We start from the raw sequence: 19,903 nt of genomic DNA, 5'->3' as shown, positions 1-19,903 counted from the left end.
GAATCCAAAAGACAATTACAAAATTGAAAAAATAGTTTAAACGTTTATTTCTGTTATTTCCAGGTTTATTTACATGGTCTCCAAAAGATCTGTAGTCTTCAGCAAAGGTGACTGCCATTTTAAAAGAAATGTGACCAAATATTTGATGATAAAAATAACAAAGTATTTTAACCTTAAAAAAAAAAAAAAACAACGTACACTTCACAGAACCAGCAGACTGAAAGCACTATCTATGCGGATGGTAAATTATTTTTTTAATACTCGAGGAGTGAAATCCCGATTATTCTACCTTCCTGCAAAAAAAAAAAGAAACCGTTTACCTCCTCTCCTTTCCTTCAACTTGTTCTATGGCTTTAAACTCACCATTTTGAATGTGCGCAAAACGATTTACCAGCAGTAATCTTAGGGAGGCCAAAATTGGAGGTGCATCTGCCAGAGGCATGCTCTGACCTGACATCCTAACGGGGAGAAGCATTGATGGAATGGTGCTAATATCGAGAGAACGATCTCTAGGGTTTGAACAGGTTGTCTGCGGGCCCAGGCCCCCGTGACAATCAAGAAAAATGCAAATATCCCCAACGGAGCGGCCGCAACGGGAGGTTTCTCCGAGAAGGGGGGCTGCAGGCCTGTGGCGCAAGATGGATCAGCTCTATGCGGGGTGACTGGAAATGGGCAGAGAAGGCGGGTGTGAGTTGTTGGTGGGCGGCACACTCTAGGGCAGTTGCGAGTGTGGAGAGAGCGGCAGCAGGGTCCTTGGCCAAGGCACCAAGGACAGCAGAGGAGGTGGCAGGAAAAGGCAGCGGGCGGAGACCCCCGACACCGATCGATGCCATCCTTCGGGGGAGGCAGCCGACACGGCGGCCCCAGATAGGAGCGCAGCCTCAGGTCCGGGCTGGACAGGGCCCAGGAGGCGAAGGAGGCCTCTCACAGCCATCAACCCCACCCACCATGGCCGGCGCAGCGGGCCAGGGACAGGCCCCGCTCCTTCTCCAGAAGAGACGAAGAAATCGAGGAGCTGAAGGCAGCAATTTCCTCGCCCCGACCCCCACACTCCCGACATCAGAACAAGCCAGATTAAAAAAAAAAAAAAATCCCCTCACCGAAATGTGCAGCGGCTCCGGAGCGAGAACAGCGCTAGATCCTCCACCCGCCACCACCGCCTTCTTCTCCGCCTCCGACTCCTCCCCCGCCGAACGCGCAGCGGCTGGCGGCGGCGGCGGCGGCGGCGGCGGCGGAAGCAGAGGCGGTGGCGGCGAGTCCCGCCCTTTTCGCCGCGTCCGAGGCTCGGAGGAGGAGGAGAACAGGAAAGCCCCGCCCCCAGAACCGCGCTGACCAATAGGCTCAACGTCCCTCTGCGGGAAAAATACACACAACCAATGGGAACCTGAGGAGTGGGCTCACGTCAATGGTTGGGACGTGGCAGAAAAAGGGAAAAATACTTGGACTGTCTCCACGCCCCACTCCCCCATCTCTCGGAGGGACTGTACCCATTGGGCGAAGAGCGGAAAGACGAAGCCCGACTCCACACTCCCCCCGCCCCCGTCCGGGCCCACCCCCTCTCCCTGCAGCACTGCGACGTTTGGGGGAGGGGGCGGGGCAGCGTGTTGGGGCCGAGACGGCACAGCCTTTTGTGGTTTGGGCTGGGAGAAAAGGGCGGGGTCTCAGGGAGAGGGATGCGGGTGGGGAGAATCGAGGGAAGGACTGGCGCAGTTAGACTTTTTCAGAAATACTAACAGCAGCTACCAAGATGGAGGCCTTAAAATCGGTCCAAATTCGACTGGAAACCTAACAAGGTTAGGATTTCCTAGCATAAAATGCAATCATTTGCGATTCACGAATCAGTGGGGAAAAAAATGGAAAAGAAAAAAAAAATCACAGGAGGAAGGGCGTATTTGTCTACCCTGATGGTACGCACTGTGTAGTGCTTTCGGTCTACCCTCCTACCCCGCAGTCAGACCTTGCCCCTACGTTTCTGATTCTGCTGGAGCCGGGGCGAGGGAATAAGGAAGGCCTGCCTTTCCTCTATATAGCCTTGGCCTGACCGAAGCCTTGCAGTTTACGTCTTGAGGCTAACGGGTTGTCAAGCCGGGAAGTAACAGCTCCCATCACTTGCAAACAGAATTAATACAACAGCTGTAGTCCCCGGACATCTTGCTTAATTTAAACGCGGGTAACAGTTTAATTATGTCAGGGATGCAAAATTGTTTTTTTCGTTCCGCACATCTCCTCCTCTTTCATCCCGAAACATGTCCGCTTCTCCCATTACAGTCCTGCTTTCCTCTCTCAACTCCCCAGCCCACTCCACCACCCCGCCCCATCCCCATAGCCTAGTGCCCAGGATATATTTATCGCGTCCCCTCCCCCACGAATTAAGAGCCCTATTGCTTTGGCTGTCCTTTGGTAACTGTAAAATCCGCCAGTTGAACTGAGTTCCGGCCCCCCCCCCCGCCCCCGCTGTTGATGAAAACAAATTATCTAAAATTTATCGTAGAAACAGGCTATGAGGATTTGCTAGACACTTTGTGAAACCAAATCTAATTCCCAGCCATCCTTCATGTTGTATATCTCACCAAGAATCCATTTCCAATTTGATATTGCTCTTACCTTTACACATGCTGCTGTTAAGAGTTGTACTTTCTATCCAAGTCCCTCCCTCCTTGAAAGAGAATTCATATTTTAATTACATTCTTCCAGTTTCCTTTAGTCTTATAGAAAGTACTAACCTGCTTTTGGGGGTAGTGTTTTTCAAATTGCGATCTTTTTCATATCATATTTGTGTATATGACTCAGCATTATTTTCTTTGAATTAATGTATTTTTCTTCATTTTCTTTAAGAAGGAAACTTGATGAAAGTGCTGTAAATTAGCAACTTAGTATCACTTATCCTAAGTTGAAAGTAACTGTAAAGGTACCCATGAAATAATGTTTTAGTTAGAGCCAGAAACCGTGGCACATGCTTATAATCACAGTGACTTCGCAGGCTGAGGCAGGAGGATCGCAAATTTCAGGCCAGTCTTCAGCAATTTAACTAGATCCTGTTGTGGGAGGGGGGATCTGGTTAGAAACTATTGCCCACTAAAGGCTCTGAGACTAAAAAACACATCTTTCGTTGAAAAGATAGATTATCAAGCATTAGACAAATATTAAAGACAGCACAAAAACATTTTTTATCATAACCATCAAAGGATAGAAAAATAGAACCAAAATAGCAATCACTTGCTCACTGTGTGACTCATTGTTTTTAATCTTGCATGCATGTCGCAAGTACACTCATCCAAAGTATCATAAGTGATCTATGTTACTCTGAGAAATGAACTCTAGATATTCTCATACTAGTTCCTGCCTCTGGGCAACCTACTTACCTCTTTGGCCTTGAATTCCTCTTTATGGGAAACTAATAATACCTATGTATGGGTTATGTAGATTAAATGGGTTGTATAGATTAAATAACTTAATCAACATAAAGTATATGATGCATAGAATGAAGTACTAAATACATATTAGCTTATGTAACTGTATTGGTGTATGCATATATAGATACAGTGTATTATTGATTCTAGAGTTGGGAAGCACTCCCTAAGCCAATGAATTGAACTAACCACATGGTATATAATGCAATTTTTTTGGTGTTTTTTAAATCCTTTTATTAGTGAATTATAGTTATACATAATAGTTGGACTTATTTTGACATAATCACACATGCATGGAATATAATTTGTTTCTTTTCAGTCTGGGTTGCCTCTTCTTTCCTGCATTGCCTTCCTATCTCTATTCCCCCTCTCTCTACTGGTCTTCCTTTTATTTATTTATTTATTTATAATTGGCACTTTATAGATATACATGAAGGTAGAATTCACTGGTATGGTTATACATGCACATAGCATATTTTCTCTAATTCATTCCTCATTTCCTCCCTTTCCTGTCCCTCCTCCCTCCCCCTCAATCTCCTTCTTCACTTGTCTTTCCTCTAATAATATCTGACCCCCTTCCTTTCTTCCTCTTACTTTGTTCTAGCTTCTGCATAGGTTAAGAGAAAACATTCAACCCTTGATTTTCTGAGTTTGGCTTATTTCACTTAGTGGGATGTTATCTAGTTCAATTCATTTACCAACAAATGCCATAATTTCATTATTTATGGTTAATACTCCATTGTGTATATACACCACATTTTAAAAATCCATGTATCTATTGATGAGCACCTGGACTGGTTCCATAAGTTGGCTATTGCAGTTGCACTACTATAAAAATTGATGTGTCTGTATCACTTATATATGCTGATTTTAGTTCTTTTGAATAAATGCCACTGATTACATGGAAGACAGAGATAGCTGGATCACATATTGGTTCCTATTCTAGCTTATTTATTTTTTTATTTTTTAAAAAGAATTTCCTACTGTTTTCCAGAATGGTTGCACCAATTCATAGTCCCACAAACAATGTATGAGTATACCTTTTCCCCCATATCCTCACCAACATTTATTATTATTGGTATTTTTTTATAATTATCTTCTGATTTGAGTGAGATGAAATCTCAATGTAGTTTTGGTCTGCATTTCCTTGAACTTTTTTTTTCATGTATTTGTTGGCTATTTGTATTTCTTCTTTTGAGAAATATTAATTTTGTTCTTTTGTCCATTTCTTGATTTGTTTTTTGGTGTTAAACTTTTTGGATTTTATGTTTTCTAGATTTTTAATACCCTATCAGAGGAGTAACTGGCAAAGATTTTCTCCCATTCTGTACACACTCTCTTCATGCTCTTAATCAGTTTCTTTTCTGTGCAGACCCTTTTTAATTAGATGCCATCCCACTTACAAATTTTTAGTTTTATTTCTAGAGCTTTAAGGGTCTTATTAAAGAAGTTGGCACCTGTGCCAGTGTGATAGAATGTTAATCCTAGCAGTTTTGCTAGCAGTTTCAAAGTTTCTGGCCTAATTCCTAAGTCTTTGATTTACTTTGATTTGACTTTTGTTCAGGGTGAGTGATAGAGATCTGGTTTCATTCTTCTTCTTATCTATATCCAGTTTTCCTAGTGTCTATTTGTTTAAAAGGTTATCTATTCTCCCACATATATTTCTGGCACCTTTTTTAAGTATCAGATGATTGTATCTGTGTGGATTTGTCTCTGTATCTTGTATTCTATTCCACTTGTAATACCATAGGGGTTTTTTTTTTGCAACTATAGTTTTGTAGTATAATTTGAGATATCAGGTATTTTGATGTCTTGGCATTATTCTTCTTGGTCAAGATTGTTTGGCTATTTTTGGTCTTTAATTCTTCCAATGTATTTCAGGGCTGTTTTTTTCTAATTCTATGAAGAATGTCATGTTGATGGGTATTTTGATGTGTTTTTGATGGAGATCACATTGAATCTGCTTAATGCTTTTGATAATATGCCCATTTTGACAATATTAATTCTGCCCAGCAAAGAACATGGGAGGTTTTTCCATCTTCTAAGGTCTTCTTCAATTTCCTTTTTGGAATGCTTCACAAACTTGCATGTTATCTTTGTGCAAGGGCTATGCTAATCTCTGTATTGATCCAATTTTGGTATTTGTGTTACCAAAGCAAACAGAATGCAGTAATTCTTAAAGAGTAATTCTCAAACCAACAACATCAGTATTACCTGGGAACTTTTTAAAAATGCAAATATTTTGACCTGAATCAGAAACTTTAAGTGTAGGGCACAGCTGTATTTTTAACAAGCCTTCCAGCTAGTTCTGATGCACATAAAATGCAATGGCTATGGACAGAGGACCTGTGTTGATGTCAGCAAAAATGGAGGCAATAAGGACATCTGAAAGTGTGCATGTGTTTTCCATAAAAGTCACGAGAATGCTGGCAAAATTGTCAGAATCAATTTTTCCAGAACTCTGAAAATTAATCAAAAGCTTTCTGCAATCTGGGGAGTTTTTTTTTTTTTTTTTTCAAGAAAAATGACTGAATTTCTCTAAGAATTGCAAACTTTGTAGCATTTTGATTTGCTTTATTCCAATTTCTTTTGTGTTCTGCTGAATTTCTGAAAATTTCACTCTTCATATGAATCATTTAGGAGTCCGTCAACAATTTGAGGGGAATTTCTATAAAGGTTTTGAGTTTCTTTCTTTGTAGTTCTCTCCTCTTGGGAATTTTTCTCCATGAATTCAGCTATTTTGGCACTTTTGTTCTCTGACCTGTCTCCTCTGTGTAATAAGGTGCTTTCTGTATGCCTCTTTCTGCTCAAACTCTTCCTTGACACCACAATTTGGTAAACTCTGGATGATTTGGAAGCTCACCTCGTGTGTTTCCCTTCTCAAGGATCATAGGCTCTCAAGTTTTACCTGCATGGCTATCTTTTCAGTGCCTTCAAATATTTGTTTTATATATTTTCCTGTTTTTTGTCATTGCCTTTGGTGGGAAGGATAGTCTGAAAGAAGTCAATCAGTAGCAGTTGTAACTAAAAGTCTACCAGATAATTGTTTTTAAAGCTTTTAACAGGAAACACATTTTTAGTCTAGATTCATGGTTCCTTTGCAAATCTTTTAATAAATCCAAATTCAAATTTTAATAAACTTCTGAAAATATTTTCCTTCCAGGAAGTTTTGTAAATAATTATCCATATTCAGAGTTCTTTCCCAGATTTAATTTCAAATCTGGTTTGAATCTTTCCTTCCTCACCTTCATCCTCTGTGTTTCAATTTAATGGTGACTACCTTTAGGCCTTTGGGCTTGAATAGGAAAGCCAGGTTCTTAAACTGAATTTTTTTTTTCCATAAAGTTTGTTCTTTTTTGTTTGTTTGTTTTTTAACTTTTAAAAAATGTTTAAGGAAAAGATTAATCTTAATTGGCCTTTGTTGATCAAAACCTTCCTCAGTGTTTTATCTCAAGAATTTAGGGTCTAGTGTAAGTCCATATTCCTAGTCATTTGCAGTTCCAAATTTCTGAAATTTGTTTCATTTCTATTTTCAGACAGCCATTTCTTGCCTGTATTTCTCTCTTTCATCTTATTCTTTGCTAACCAGTTAGGAACTGTAATATTCTATTATAAAATCTTTTTCCTTTGAATTATAAACTCAACAGGCACTATACCTGCTTCCCAAATTGCCACAGTGATAGCAATTTTTTAACCAAATGCTTTGAGACTGCATAGCATGTATTTCTATCATTTTAGCACTTAGCTTCACTATCCACTAAGCAACTCTTAAGCCAGTGCCACATATTTCAATATTTTATTATAAGAAATCTTGTTTTCATTAAGCAACATTAGTTCATGTAACAGATGAAGGCTAAACTGTTATGGTTTAACCCAATAGAAGTCTATTTCATGAATAGATAATATTCACCTACTGGTGGGAGAGAGGGAGCTTTGGAGAGAGGTTCTGCTTTCTGCTGTAATTCAATGACCCTGTGTTGGAGAGGTGCAGCCATCTACAACTCAATGTTCCCAGTTTTTTTGATAATCATCACCAAAGAGCTAAAAGCTGAATACTGTTTAGTGACAGACAGGAAGGTGAAATTGTCAGAAAAAGGTTATAAATACCAATTATAGCTAGTAACATAATTATTCTATAGATTTAAGCTGTGGTTTTGAAACTGTTGCCATGAAAAAATAGCATCTGCACAACCTAGGAATTGTTATAAATACAAATTTGGGGCTGTATTTCATTCCATTTAAATCAGAAACAAAATAGGGCCCAGTTACCTGTTTAATGAACTCACCTGCTCCCCAGGTGATTCTAATGCAAGCTAGTCTTTGAAAGACCACAACTTCACTACATCAATTCTGTGTTGAGACATGGGAACAGTAACTGCAAAGATTTTCTCTCCTTTTGTAGAGTTTAAGCCATTACCTGAAAACTGCTGTGTAAAAGTTTAAGAATAGAAAGATCATTGTATTAAAATAGGGACTATGGATTGGCTTCTTTGACCTTCATAACTTTCTAACACAATTTCCTATGCTGGAGGTACTAGAAAACTAAGAACTCTGCTTCCTAGATACCTTTGTTACTGGAGCTACCAGGTTAGGTTCTGCTAATTGATACATTCATATGAAATTTAGAAGGGAAAAGGGATGTTGTAAGTCAGAGTTACCCATTCTCATTGGTAACAATTCTCTGTGACAGAGATTTCATTGTGTGGTCTTGAGTTCTGTGGCAGTGTGGAGTTAGGGAATGGGTCATCCATTTTGTTTGTGTAGCTTATGCTGGATATGGTGTGGTGCTGGGAAGCTGGAAACTGCAGTGATGGTTTCCCTGAAATGTCAAGCAGATCTAGGTGGTATTTTCCTGATCAGGGTGAGGGCAAATGTTCTTTCTGTGGCCCAGTTTTGCAGTGTGATATGCAGGTAATTATTGGAAGCTCAAATTAGAGCCTATTTTGTCAGCCTACCCACCAGTAGTGAGAGCCATTGGATAACAGATAGAAATCTCTTTGATGCTTAAATTTGCTACAGTGAATCTCTACAACAGATTCTAAATGATAGAGCAGGTAACACTACTCTCTTCCCCCCCAGACTTTTAGCACTTTCTCTAGTTTGTGCTTGAAAACTTTACAACAATTTCTCCTTCGTGTGTCAGTTTTATTTGTGTGCTAGGCATTGGGTAGATCTTTCTTTATAAAGACTTAAAATTTTGTTCCCAGGGAAATTTTTCTATATCATTACATTGATTCTCCCTTCTCTTTTTCTTTATTCTCTAGATATCATTCAATATTTTTCTACACCCTTTCTTTCTTTCTTTCTTTCTTTCTTTTTTTTTTTGTCTAAATTTCCAGGAGAGTGTTTGAACTTTATTTCCTTCTATTGAATTATTTTTTTTTTCAACCATGATACTTTTAATTTCTATGATTTCTTCCTTTTCATTTTATACTCATTTTATGGACAGAATATTGTTTGAATACCTCCAAAATACCAAATAAGGGTTTTTTTTTGTTGTTGTTGTTAAAAGTTCCCTTCTGTTCTTTGAACTCTATTTTCTTCAGTGTCACAGTATTTTCAACTTTAATAGTTCTCCTTCTTATTGAAATATTTCTCTGCTATATTTGCAATACTTCGGGCTTGTGTTCTAATTTGAAAATAACTAATTGGGAGTTCTATGACTGAGTTTGTTGATTAACAGTTTCAATTTAAGGACAGCTAACTCTTCTGGGGAAACAATGAATGTTGGAAATTTGTAATTTTGTTGCAGGGCCATTAAGATTACATATATACACATATATATACATATATATGTACATACATATATATGTATATATACATATATATATATAAACAAAACATTTTTAACTTTTCTATAAGGGAGAACAGACACCTGGGTTTTTAAATTTTTTTCTGCACAGAATATCATATAGAGTTCTGTTGGCCAATATAGTAGCCAGCAGCCATGTATGACTACTGAGCACTTAAAATGTGGCACATTTCAAGATGCATGGGAATATGAAATCCAACCCAAATTTTAAAGATTAGTGCATGCGTGCACGCACGCACACATACAAACACACACACACTATATAAAAAGCTCACTAACAAATTTTATATTGATTAAAATGTTAATATATTATGTTAGATGAAATATATTAAACTTCATCTTTTTACTTGTTTTAATTTGCTATTTGAAAATTTAAAATTATATGATTCAATGTGTATATTGTCCTATTCTAATACAAAGATATCTTCTGTTTTCAGTACTTTATCTTTTGTCTTTTATACTTTTGTATCTTTTTTGTCTTTTGTACTAATACCTACCATTCTAAAATCCTACATATGTCTAGGATAAGTTTAAATTCACTAGTTTTTCACGTTATCTGTAACTCTTCCTGAGAATCCTTGAATTTTTAGCTTTTTCTATCATTAGTTATACTCCTCAGAACTGTTCTTTAAAAATTTGCTGAAATGTGTCAGATGCTGATATATTCCCATTGCCTTTGTCATTGAGGACTTATACTTTTACATTTAAAATACTATTTTACTATAGGTCCAGGAAGAAGAGGCAATAACATGCTGTTTTGAACACTCTCTGACAAATAGATTATTCAAGCCTAGCAGACATTCCCTAGGTTACATGCCCAGGTACTTCTTCAAGACTGCTAGAACCGAACATTGTAAACAGAGATTCATTTAACTTCTAATGAATCTCATACTTGTAAGAGGATGACATCAAACTGCAAGTAACTAATCCTGTTTCCTTATCAATGGTTAGGATTGTAATTAACCCAAACTGGCTAATTAAAGAAGAAAAGAAAAGAATTGAAAAGATAGTAGGTAGCTCCCAGAAGACTAGAAAAGCAGACTTGGGAAACTAGCAGGTGCAAGGGGAGGCTGGCTATTGAAATCCTAGCCTGAGGCATGCCACATAACCAGGCTAGCAAGGACACTGCTGTCATTTCACTGAGCACCAGCTGACACACACTGCTCCAACATAGGGTGGTACTCTTGGCAACTTGACCACTCAGAGTTGGCTGCTGCTGCTGTCAAAGTAAATCTTTCCCTGACCATGCTTCTTTATCTCACCAGGGTCGCCAGAGTCCCTGGAAGGGGTATCTGTTTACCAGAGCCTAATTCATGTGCCAGTAAGAGTAGGAATTAGGTAGCTGACATTTTCTGCTACTATAATGGGCAGCTCGGCCTCTGCCTAAGATTTGTATGATAGCGAATTCCTCAAAATAAAATAAGTTCAGATTCCAGGTAACCAAAAGAAATAGCAGGTGTACCAGCAAAACACCTAGCCAATATAAGAACAAACATTTAACATGACTTTTTAAAATGTGAATGTTTAGTACTTTTAAAATATATACTCTAATTGTAGTAATTGAAAAAATGTAGAGACAAATAGACTGTGAGATACATAAGACTTTGTCTACTGATTAACGAAGATTAAAAATCTGAAGAATCAGAAGGAAGAGTTGATATTGATGTTTATCTTCTTACTCAGTGTGCAGATTCTTTCCCGAGATCCATTCAATATTTAGCAATGTTTGTGAGGCTCATTGAAATAAGGTTTCACTTCAACTCTGTGAATTGTTAAAAATGGAATGTCAGAAATTTACTCCTCAGATAAGATGCAATCTTCCTTCTTACAACATCCACCCATGAGTTCCATATCTGATGGCTCTTATTATTCAGACTAAAGCACAGTAGTTAAATGTTTTGTCTGGATCCCATATTTGTTTCTTACTAACTGGGTGACCTGATCCTTGTTTTCTATACCTGGAAAACAAGGTTCATAACAGCCCCTACTCAAGAGTTACTGTGAAGAATAATGAAATAATTAGTGGTTAGCTCAGTAACCAGAACATAGTGAGCATACAGTAATTAGTGACAATGATCACTGATTAATGATGATGATGATTTCATTTCCAAAATTAGGAGTCAGCTGCCATGGAAATGTAGAATGATATTGGAAAAAGAACACAGAACTGACTTTTCAGTTGTAATATGATTCTTCCACTAATTCCATACTTCAGAAGTTACCATATTACTCTCTTTGCAAAATGAAATATTTGGTCTACTTTATAAAGATCCCTTTCATCTCTAAAATTCGGAGACTCTATGTGTACTTACATCATGTTTTTGGTACTGAACATTATCAGTTCTCTCAACTAAACCTTATATAACTTGCATAGGAAATTGAATTGGAAAACAAATTATTTCTTCCACTACACACAATACTTTCAACAAAATGTGTATGGGTTTTTTCTACATTGGTGAATTCTCCAACACAAGCGGGGTGTCTTACCATGCAGTTCAAGTCTGATACTATCTACTTGGAGTTAGTGTCAGATCTCACAGCCCTACAAGAGTACTTCCAACTTTAGATGTCAATCACAATTAGTAAGTCCCCACGTTACCCACATTTCTGTCCTGCTTGGTTGCACATAAGCGTTCTCACAAACCTCTCTCTTTTTTTCTTTTTAGGTTTGAGAATTTTCTATGATTGCTCACAGAACTCAGGGAAACTGGTTTATTATGAGAGATATGATAAAGGATACAGATGAACAGCCAGATAGAGAGGTACATGTGAAAGATTCAGTAGATTCCTGAATGCAAGAGGTTGAATTCCTGTAAAGTTGGCATTCACCACTTTCCTAGCATATGGATGTTTTTATGAATTAGAAGCTTTTTAACTTTCTACTTTAGGGATTGTTATGGAGGCTTCATCACATAGAAATGATCAATCCTTAACTCAATATATAGCACCTCTCAGTGGAGAATGGGGTGAGGCTGAAAGTTCCAAACTACTAATCATAGTTTGTTTTATTAGCCCCTATACTAAAGCTATGCAGGAGCTCATCAGAAAATACCTCATTAGAACAAAAGATGCTCCTGTCACTTGTGAGGTTCTAAGGGATTTAAGAGCTTTAGGTCAGGAATCATGGTAAAAGACCAAATAGTAAAACAACCCCTATTGCTTAGAAAAGTATAAGGTTTTAGGAACTGTTTGATATGAAATGAACATAAAAAACAAAAATATTTATTTCTTATTATATCATAACTTGATGCTAGACTCATTGTAGCCTTTGTCACCTTCCTTAACAATGCTTGTCAATGTCACTCTTAGCATGTAACACTAAGGCTATTATTTTATTAGTAAGGCTTATTTCTTCAAATAACTTAAGGGTATTTTAAAAATTGAAAATAGAACATTAGATATATATGTAGCATATATATATATATGTATACATACACACATATCTGTGTATGTATACATATATATATATACACAAAGAATAACAATATAAAAGAATGAATCATAGCTCTCATTTTTTTTTTGGTACTGAAGATTGAACTCAGGGGCACTCAACCACTGAGCCACATCCCCATCCTATTTTGTATTTTATTTAGAGACAGGATTTCACTTAGTTGCTTTGCACCTCACTTTTACTGAGCCTGGCTTTGAACTTAACATCTCCTGCCTCAGCCTCCTGAACCACTGGGATTACAGGCATGCGCCACAATTCCCAGCTTTTCATCAATTCTTTATAAAACAACTCTAATCTTGGCTAAGCAAGAATTATCTATACTGTAACATTTTAAATAGAGGTCTCATATTCCTAGAAGCTTATATTTATTCTACATACAGTCTATATTTTTATATATTTTAGATAAATGTCTAACTTCATGATTTCCTAATATTTATCAGAATTTACGTGTGTATGTATACACACAAATATTTTGAAAACTTACAGTATTTGAGCAACACTAATTCTACCTACAAGCTTTACTTTTTCAAGTATTGAGTTTGTCTTCAGGGATTGGTGTTATTTAGGATTTTGAATGGCACTTAAAAAAACATATGGTGCTATATATTTTGCTAAATTATTTTAATCCAACCTTTTTAGACATTACCAAACCTTTGAAAAGTCAGTATCGCCAGGAGTTGCTATTGCCAAAAGTTTGAAAATGTTGACTTAGACATGGGAATAAGTAGCCAGAAATTGCTTTTGTAGAACACCCCCTAATTTTGTTTTGGAGAGAGACTAAGTGTAGATGAGGACACTGAAAAAGAGAGATATTTTGGACTACAGGGCCATCATTATGCAGATAATATTCAGCTTTATTCAGCCATACATCTCCCTTTCCTTTAGCCCAGATGGTGAAATGACTCATCTATTCCACTGGCCAGCAAAGGAAGGGAGACAGAAGAGGAGCTGTTATAATCCAGATAAAAATGGATGATGTTTCAGAAGCAAGGGGAAAATATTTCTAGGCAATGGTGATGGTACATTGATAGTACATTTTAATACTTTACATTCCTTTTCAGATTCACAGCTTGGGTTTCACATTGCTTCCAGGATTCCTGCTGAGGAGTAGTTCTGACCAGGAATTCTTTTTATCTGTCTGGTGCATATGTAAGTTGTAAATATTTATGACCTTCAAAAGACTTACTTTAGTCATTTGTCTTTGTGAAGACTAAAGATCACCCTTCGAATGTGTGATTTTTTTGGGTTACTTTCTTTGAAAATCACCTAGCAATTTTATGTGGAACATACTAATTAAGAATGTGGCTAGGATGAATGTATAATTCCTTCATTGAATAATTGGGGAAATGCCTAGTGGATAAGAAAGAACAATGAGAGAAAATTATGGGGTCTGACAGACAAAAATGAAGAGAGTAGAGTGAGACTTTTGCATGTGCTTGTTTCTGTGGTTATTATGTGAGCTTATGCTGATTATGTGGAGGGCTGACACAGACATGTCATCACAGAAAGCCTTAAATCTTACTTCCTTTTCCAAAGATCGAAGAAATCATTGATCTCTAGGAAAGCAGACTAGTCTGTCACTAACCAGAAGTTCAGTATCTAATAAGAGAAAGTGGAGATAGCTGGGTAAGATTTATTGTTAGTTACTAGAGAATATGACCCCTTCCTTGTCCATTTGCTAATAAAGCCATTTACCTGAGTTTCCTGAACAACCATTCCAACTGTGTTTTTCCTCTATCCTGAAACATTTGATGTTTGTCCATTTCCTTGTGACTTTGGGCAAAATCTTTCCCTTGGGCATTCAGGGAGAGTTCTACACAACAATGCCTACTTTCCAGTGGTTATCCTGTGAAGGTTATTTACATGTTCATGCCAGCAAAACTAAGCTTGTTCACAAATTATACAATTGTTATGATTTGGATATGATATGTTCCCCTAAAATTCCTGCACTAATGCATACTGTTCCAAGGTGAAGTGATTGGACTGTGAGAGCTGTGACCTAATCAGTCCATCTTAGTTTGAATGGACTGACTGGGTGCTAACTGTGGGGAGGCGGGATATGGCTCCAGGAAGTGTGTCATTGGGGTCATGCCCTCAAAGGGTTCATTTTCCCCGTAGACCTTTTCCCCTTTCTCAGCTTCTTGACCCCAGCAAGAGTTGAGCAACTTCCCCAGACCCCCATCTTCTGCTGGGCCCTTCAACCATGATGCTCAGCCTCACCAGAGCAATGGACTTGGTCCACTACAGACTGAACACCGAAACTGTGAGCTTCAAATAAACTTTACTTCCTTTAAGTTGTTTTGGCCAGGTATTTTGTTCATGGCAATGCAAAACTGACTAAAACAAAGATTTATTAGGATTCCAGTACAAGCTAAGTGACACTGCTCTTATCAGACAAATTGTGATTTTCTAGTACAGTGAAAATCTCTGGCTTTGCCTGCCTATTACATATGTTCTCTTCTTATGATATGATACTTTGAATTTTCATTGAGGAAGAACCTTATCCCATTGCAAAAAAGCACCTTTTCCCATTGGTGAGTTCTTCTAAGGTGCTTATCCTACCTATAGTTAAGAAGTGACTGTGTTACTCAAGAAAAGCCAGTTATATTTTATCTTTCCCTGGTTGAATTTTCAATAGCATAATAACAAAAAGTTGTTGGAGCCGATTCATCAAGATAGTAGTGCTTATTAAGAGATTGCCAATTATTGCCTACTTTTAGATACCCAGATCTCACAATCTTTTTGGATATAAAACTAATTAGGTTTTCTGTAATTTTTTTTCCTCTAATAAAAACCCAATCTAGAGACAATTTCTATTGCTTGTAAACCAAGAGCCAGTGGGTCCTGTGGTAGGCAGAATAATGACTCTCCAAAGATGTTTACATCCTGATCCCCAAAACCTGTAACATGTTTTACTACAAAACAAGAGAGAATTAAGGTTGCAGATGAAATTTAAGTCACTAATCAGCTGAAGTGAAGGAAAAGAGGCTATCCTGGATTATCAAGGTGGCCCCAGTATAATCATACAACACTTGAATGGAAAGAAAGAAACGGATGACTCAAAACCAGACATATGACATCATAATAAAGATATAACAGCCACGGCTAGATTTGAAGATCTAAGGGAACCATGAGCTGGAGTAGATTCTTTCCTAGAATCTACAGGAAGGACCACAGCCCTGCTGACATCTTGATTTTAGCTCAGTGACATCTATTTTGGATTTCTGAACTCTGAAATTATAAATAATAATTTTGTATTGTTTTGAACTATTAAGTTGTGATAATTTTTTTGGGGGGGAGTGCTGGGGATTGAACTCAGGGACACTCAATCAACGAGCCATATCCCCAGCCCTATTTTGTATTTAATTTAGAGATAGAGTTCTCACTGAGTTGCTTAGCATCTCATGGTTGCTAAGGCTGGCTCTGAACCCATGAACCTCCTGTCTCAGCTTCCCAAGCCACTGGGATTACAGGTGTGTGTCACCACACCCAGTGTAAACTGTGATAATTTTTTTTAAAGTAGTAGTGGGAAATTATTAAGTTTCACAAAGCATGACTGCATAAATCCTATATATCCTTCGAGGAAAATATCACTTCCACTATCATGACTTTTATTTTTAATTTTTAAATTTAAATATTTCAAGTGTTTATGAAAATTTGAAGAAATTTATCATGATTATACATGTTTATCACCAGTTTTGTTAAATTATAAAATTTGTAATATTTGCTTCAGTATTTTTAAAACTAAATAAAATAGTAGAATAAAATCCCTTGATAATAGTTTTCTTGATCTCATCTCTTTCCCAAATTCCCTAACTGTATCTCAACCTCAATTTGTCATTTCTGTCATTCATTTTTAAAAAATATTTAGTTGTACATGGATACAATATCTTTATTTATTTATTTTTATGTGGTGCTGAGGCTTGAACTCAGTGCCTCACATGTGCGAGTCAGGTGTTCTACCACTGAGCTACAACCCCAGCCTCTCTGTCATTTATTTTTTATGACTCTATTGTTTATACATAAACAACATGTAATTTTATTTTTCACATTATCAGACTTAAATACATGATAGCATTCCATATAAATCATTCAGCAACTTCCTTTTTTTCACTGAAAGTTTTGATTTTTTTCAATTCATTATCAAATAGGTAAATCTAATATACTTCTAATTTTGATATCTGGTAGTGTATAAATTAAATAACAGACAAAACTCCTAAAAATTGAGTGGCTTAAAACTAGATAAACATTTCCTCTGTCACATAATGGTTCAGTGGTGGGCAGAGCTGGCCTATTCTGCCATCTTCAACATGGTTTTCACGTGGGGTGTTGAGAGCCACAGCCGAAGGGGCCCCAGCAAACTTTCAGACTGCCAGCTGATGATTGGCTCACAGCAGCCCCAGCAACATCTAGCTGATTGGCTCCTCTGTGGTGATGTTCATTGGGCTGTTTCCCTGCCCTTTCAGACCACGGAGCTGCTCATTGGGGGACTTTTTTGGCTCCGCCCACGCGACCCAGCCAATCGGCCTCAAGAGCAGGAGGATTGTGGGAGGGAGAGAGGCTTGTGGTTGTGGGAGAGGCTTGTGGGAAGCCGGTGGTGGCAGTTGGGCTCTGAGGGTTTTTCCTGAGGAGCTGTTTTGTTTGGCATGTGTGGTTCTAAAAATAAAGTTCATTTCTTTTGACAAGTGGCTCCTGAATTGTGCCCAGCCAGACTGCGGCAGTGGGGGATGAAGATGTTTCTGCTGTGACTTTTCTTATTCTCCAGCATGAGCAGGAAAGGGTAAGAGTTAAATAGTTTTAATCTTTTTTAGCATGACTAGGAAATGACATGCATCCTTTCAGCTCACATCTCATTGCCAGAACTCAATCACAAAATCTTACTCAGCTTTAAAGACGCTAAGGAACATGACCTCTAACAAGGCATCAGAACGCCCAGCTATGATTTTGAAGTTCTGTTACTAAAGATAGCAAAGGGGACTTCCAAACTTCCCTCTCAGTAGAACAGACCTCATTGTCAGAAAATTGACAGAGAAAATCTGAATCCTATCAACAAACTGAATTTGGTTGACATTTATGACATATTCCACCCAATAACAGTAAAATACGCATTGTTTTGAAGAGCACATTTACCAGGAGAGATTGGTCATACAATAACTTCAACAAATGTTAATAAATTGAAATTCTGTAAAATATATTCTCTGCCTTTAAAGGAATTAAACTCAAAAATCAGTACAATATCAGGAATATCTTCTACCAGTTGGAAATTAAAAGAAACTTCTAAATAATCTGTCAAAAAATAATTCTCAAGAGGAACAAAAAATATTGAGCTAAATAAAAATGAAAATCCAATGTATCGAAATCTATGGGTCACAGTAGTGCTTAGTGAGAAATTTATAGTAATAAATACTTATATAGGAAAAGTTTTGAGAAAAAATTCAAGTTTCTAACACAAGAGACAAAAACCAAAATAATTGAAGGCAAGCATGAGAAAATAACAAATTTAAGACCAGAAATTGATGAAGTGAAAAGCATAAGAATAATGAAATCAATTAAAATAAAAACTATTTTGAAAAGATTAATAAAATTGATGAACTTTGGGTTGAGGGTGTAGCTCAGTGGTAGAGCACTTGCTTCATTCACATGTATGAAGCCCTGGGTTTAATACCCAGAACCAGGAAAATAAAATTGGTGAACTTTTAGCAAGACCGACAAAGAAAAATAGAGGGGACCATAATTACCCAATATCAGGAATTTGAGAAGAAATATCACTACAGATTGTGCAGAAATGAGAAGGGTAATAAAAAATCATTACAAAAACAATACACTTATATATTCAACAACTTAATAAAATGGGGAAAAAATTTGAAAACCACATGATTAAGTACAGTTAAATGCCACACAATGATATCCTGGTGAACTTTATTCCACATATATGACAGTGGTCTGTCGCAGTCTGGCTGGGCTCGACTCAGGAGCCACTTGTCAAAAGAAACGAACTTTATTTTTAGAACCACACACGCCAAACAAAACAGCTCCTCAGGAAAAACCCTCAGAGCCCAACTGCCACCACCAGGCTTCCCACAAGCCTCTCTCTCCCACAATCCTCCTGCTCTTGAGGCCGATTGGCTGGGTCGCGTGGGCGGAGCCAAAAAAGTCCCCCAATGAGCAGCTCCGTGGTCTGAAAGGGCAGGGAAACAGTCCAATGAGCATCACCGAAGAGGAGCCAATCAGCTAGATGTTGCTGGGGCCGCTGTGAGCCAATCATCAGCTGGCAGTCTGAAAGTTTGCTGGGGCTCCTTAGGCTGTGGCTCTCAACAGTGGTCCCATAAAATTATAACGAAGCTGAAAATTCGTATTGCCTAATGGCATTGCAGTTGTGAGGTCAGAGCACAATGTGTTACTTTTGTGTTTATGGTGATCCTGTTGTAAATAAAACTACTGCATTGCCTATTGTATCCAAGAATAGCAATACAATTATGTACAGTACATAGCACTCAATAATTATAATAAATGGCTGTTACTGTTCCTTATTTCCTACGTGCATTATCAATATCAATCATATGAGCTACCGTAGTGACATGTTTGAACAAATATTAATTTGGATTTCTAGGTGTGCCATCAAAAAAAAAATCCATAGCCAGTCTCTCTCTCTCTCTCTCTCTCTCTCTCTCTCTCTCTCTCTCTCTCTCTCTCTGTCTCTCTCTCTCTCATTCTTTTTCTCTTTCTCTTTCTCTCTCATACACACATACCATTTGCGAACCATAACATTGAGAACACACAGAGAGGAATGTCTCCTATCAAAAGAGATAATGTCTCATATGGCAGCTGTTCCTTGATTCTTTCATTCTTAGTAAACTGTGAATTCTCATTTAGTTCACAGAAATTTTGTTATTTCTAATATTGTGGAATTCCATAGATAGACTTGTATTTGCAAATTGGCTTAGGGATAGGCCACTAATAATTGTTCTTTTGTGTGAATTCTGTGACACTGATTAAACTTCAACTGCCCAGAAGACAGTAGGAGATATTGGAATCTGAATTTATTAACTTAAAATGAAAAATAATTATCACGGAAAGTTGAAGACCCATAATCAAGAATGAAGAGCTTGTTCTCTTCCTGTAATCAAGGTGCATCTGATTAAAAGGTATGTGAACATAAAAATCTTTGGGAGTTAAATGAATGTTTGTTATTCTCAAGTTGATGTGGCCATATCACTATGAACATAGTCT

General features: G+C 37.6%; 1 protein-coding gene, 1 long non-coding RNA gene and 1 other non-coding gene across 4 annotated transcripts in view; 1 reads left to right on the top strand and 2 right to left on the bottom strand.

Moving 5' to 3' along the window:
- Nucleotides 1–1,251, bottom strand: part of Pja2 (praja ring finger ubiquitin ligase 2) — a 76,930-nt gene extending 75,679 nt beyond the window's left edge. Inside the window, exon 1 of the mRNA XM_046460097.2 lies at nucleotides 1,101–1,251. The gene's annotated coding sequence lies outside the window, so the exon portion shown is untranslated. The remainder of the gene's footprint in view (nucleotides 1–1,100) is intronic.
- A 462-nt stretch (nucleotides 1,252–1,713) lies between these two features.
- On the top strand, nucleotides 1,714–15,959 carry LOC124103668 (uncharacterized). Of its 2 annotated transcripts, XR_009228319.1 has the most exons (4): nucleotides 1,716–1,793; nucleotides 11,889–11,984; nucleotides 13,735–13,822; nucleotides 14,792–15,959. It is a non-coding gene; the product is annotated as an uncharacterized LOC124103668 (long non-coding RNA). The 2 variants fall into 2 exon arrangements; XR_006855252.2 differs by lacking the exon at nucleotides 11,889–11,984 and having other exon boundaries at nucleotides 1,714–1,793.
- On the bottom strand, nucleotides 5,470–5,571 carry LOC124103790 (U6 spliceosomal RNA). Its single transcript, XR_006855274.1, has one exon. It is a non-coding gene; the product is annotated as a U6 spliceosomal RNA (small nuclear RNA).
- Nucleotides 15,960–19,903: the final 3,944 nt, after the last annotated feature.

Source organism: Marmota monax, unplaced genomic scaffold, assembly GCF_021218885.2.
Source record: "Marmota monax isolate L192 unplaced genomic scaffold, Marmota_monax_Labrador192_F-V1.1 WCK01_AAM20220418_F8-fsc00006, whole genome shotgun sequence".
Taxonomy (NCBI): Eukaryota; Metazoa; Chordata; class Mammalia; order Rodentia; family Sciuridae; genus Marmota; species Marmota monax.
This window is presented reverse-complemented; position numbering and strand designations above follow the sequence as displayed.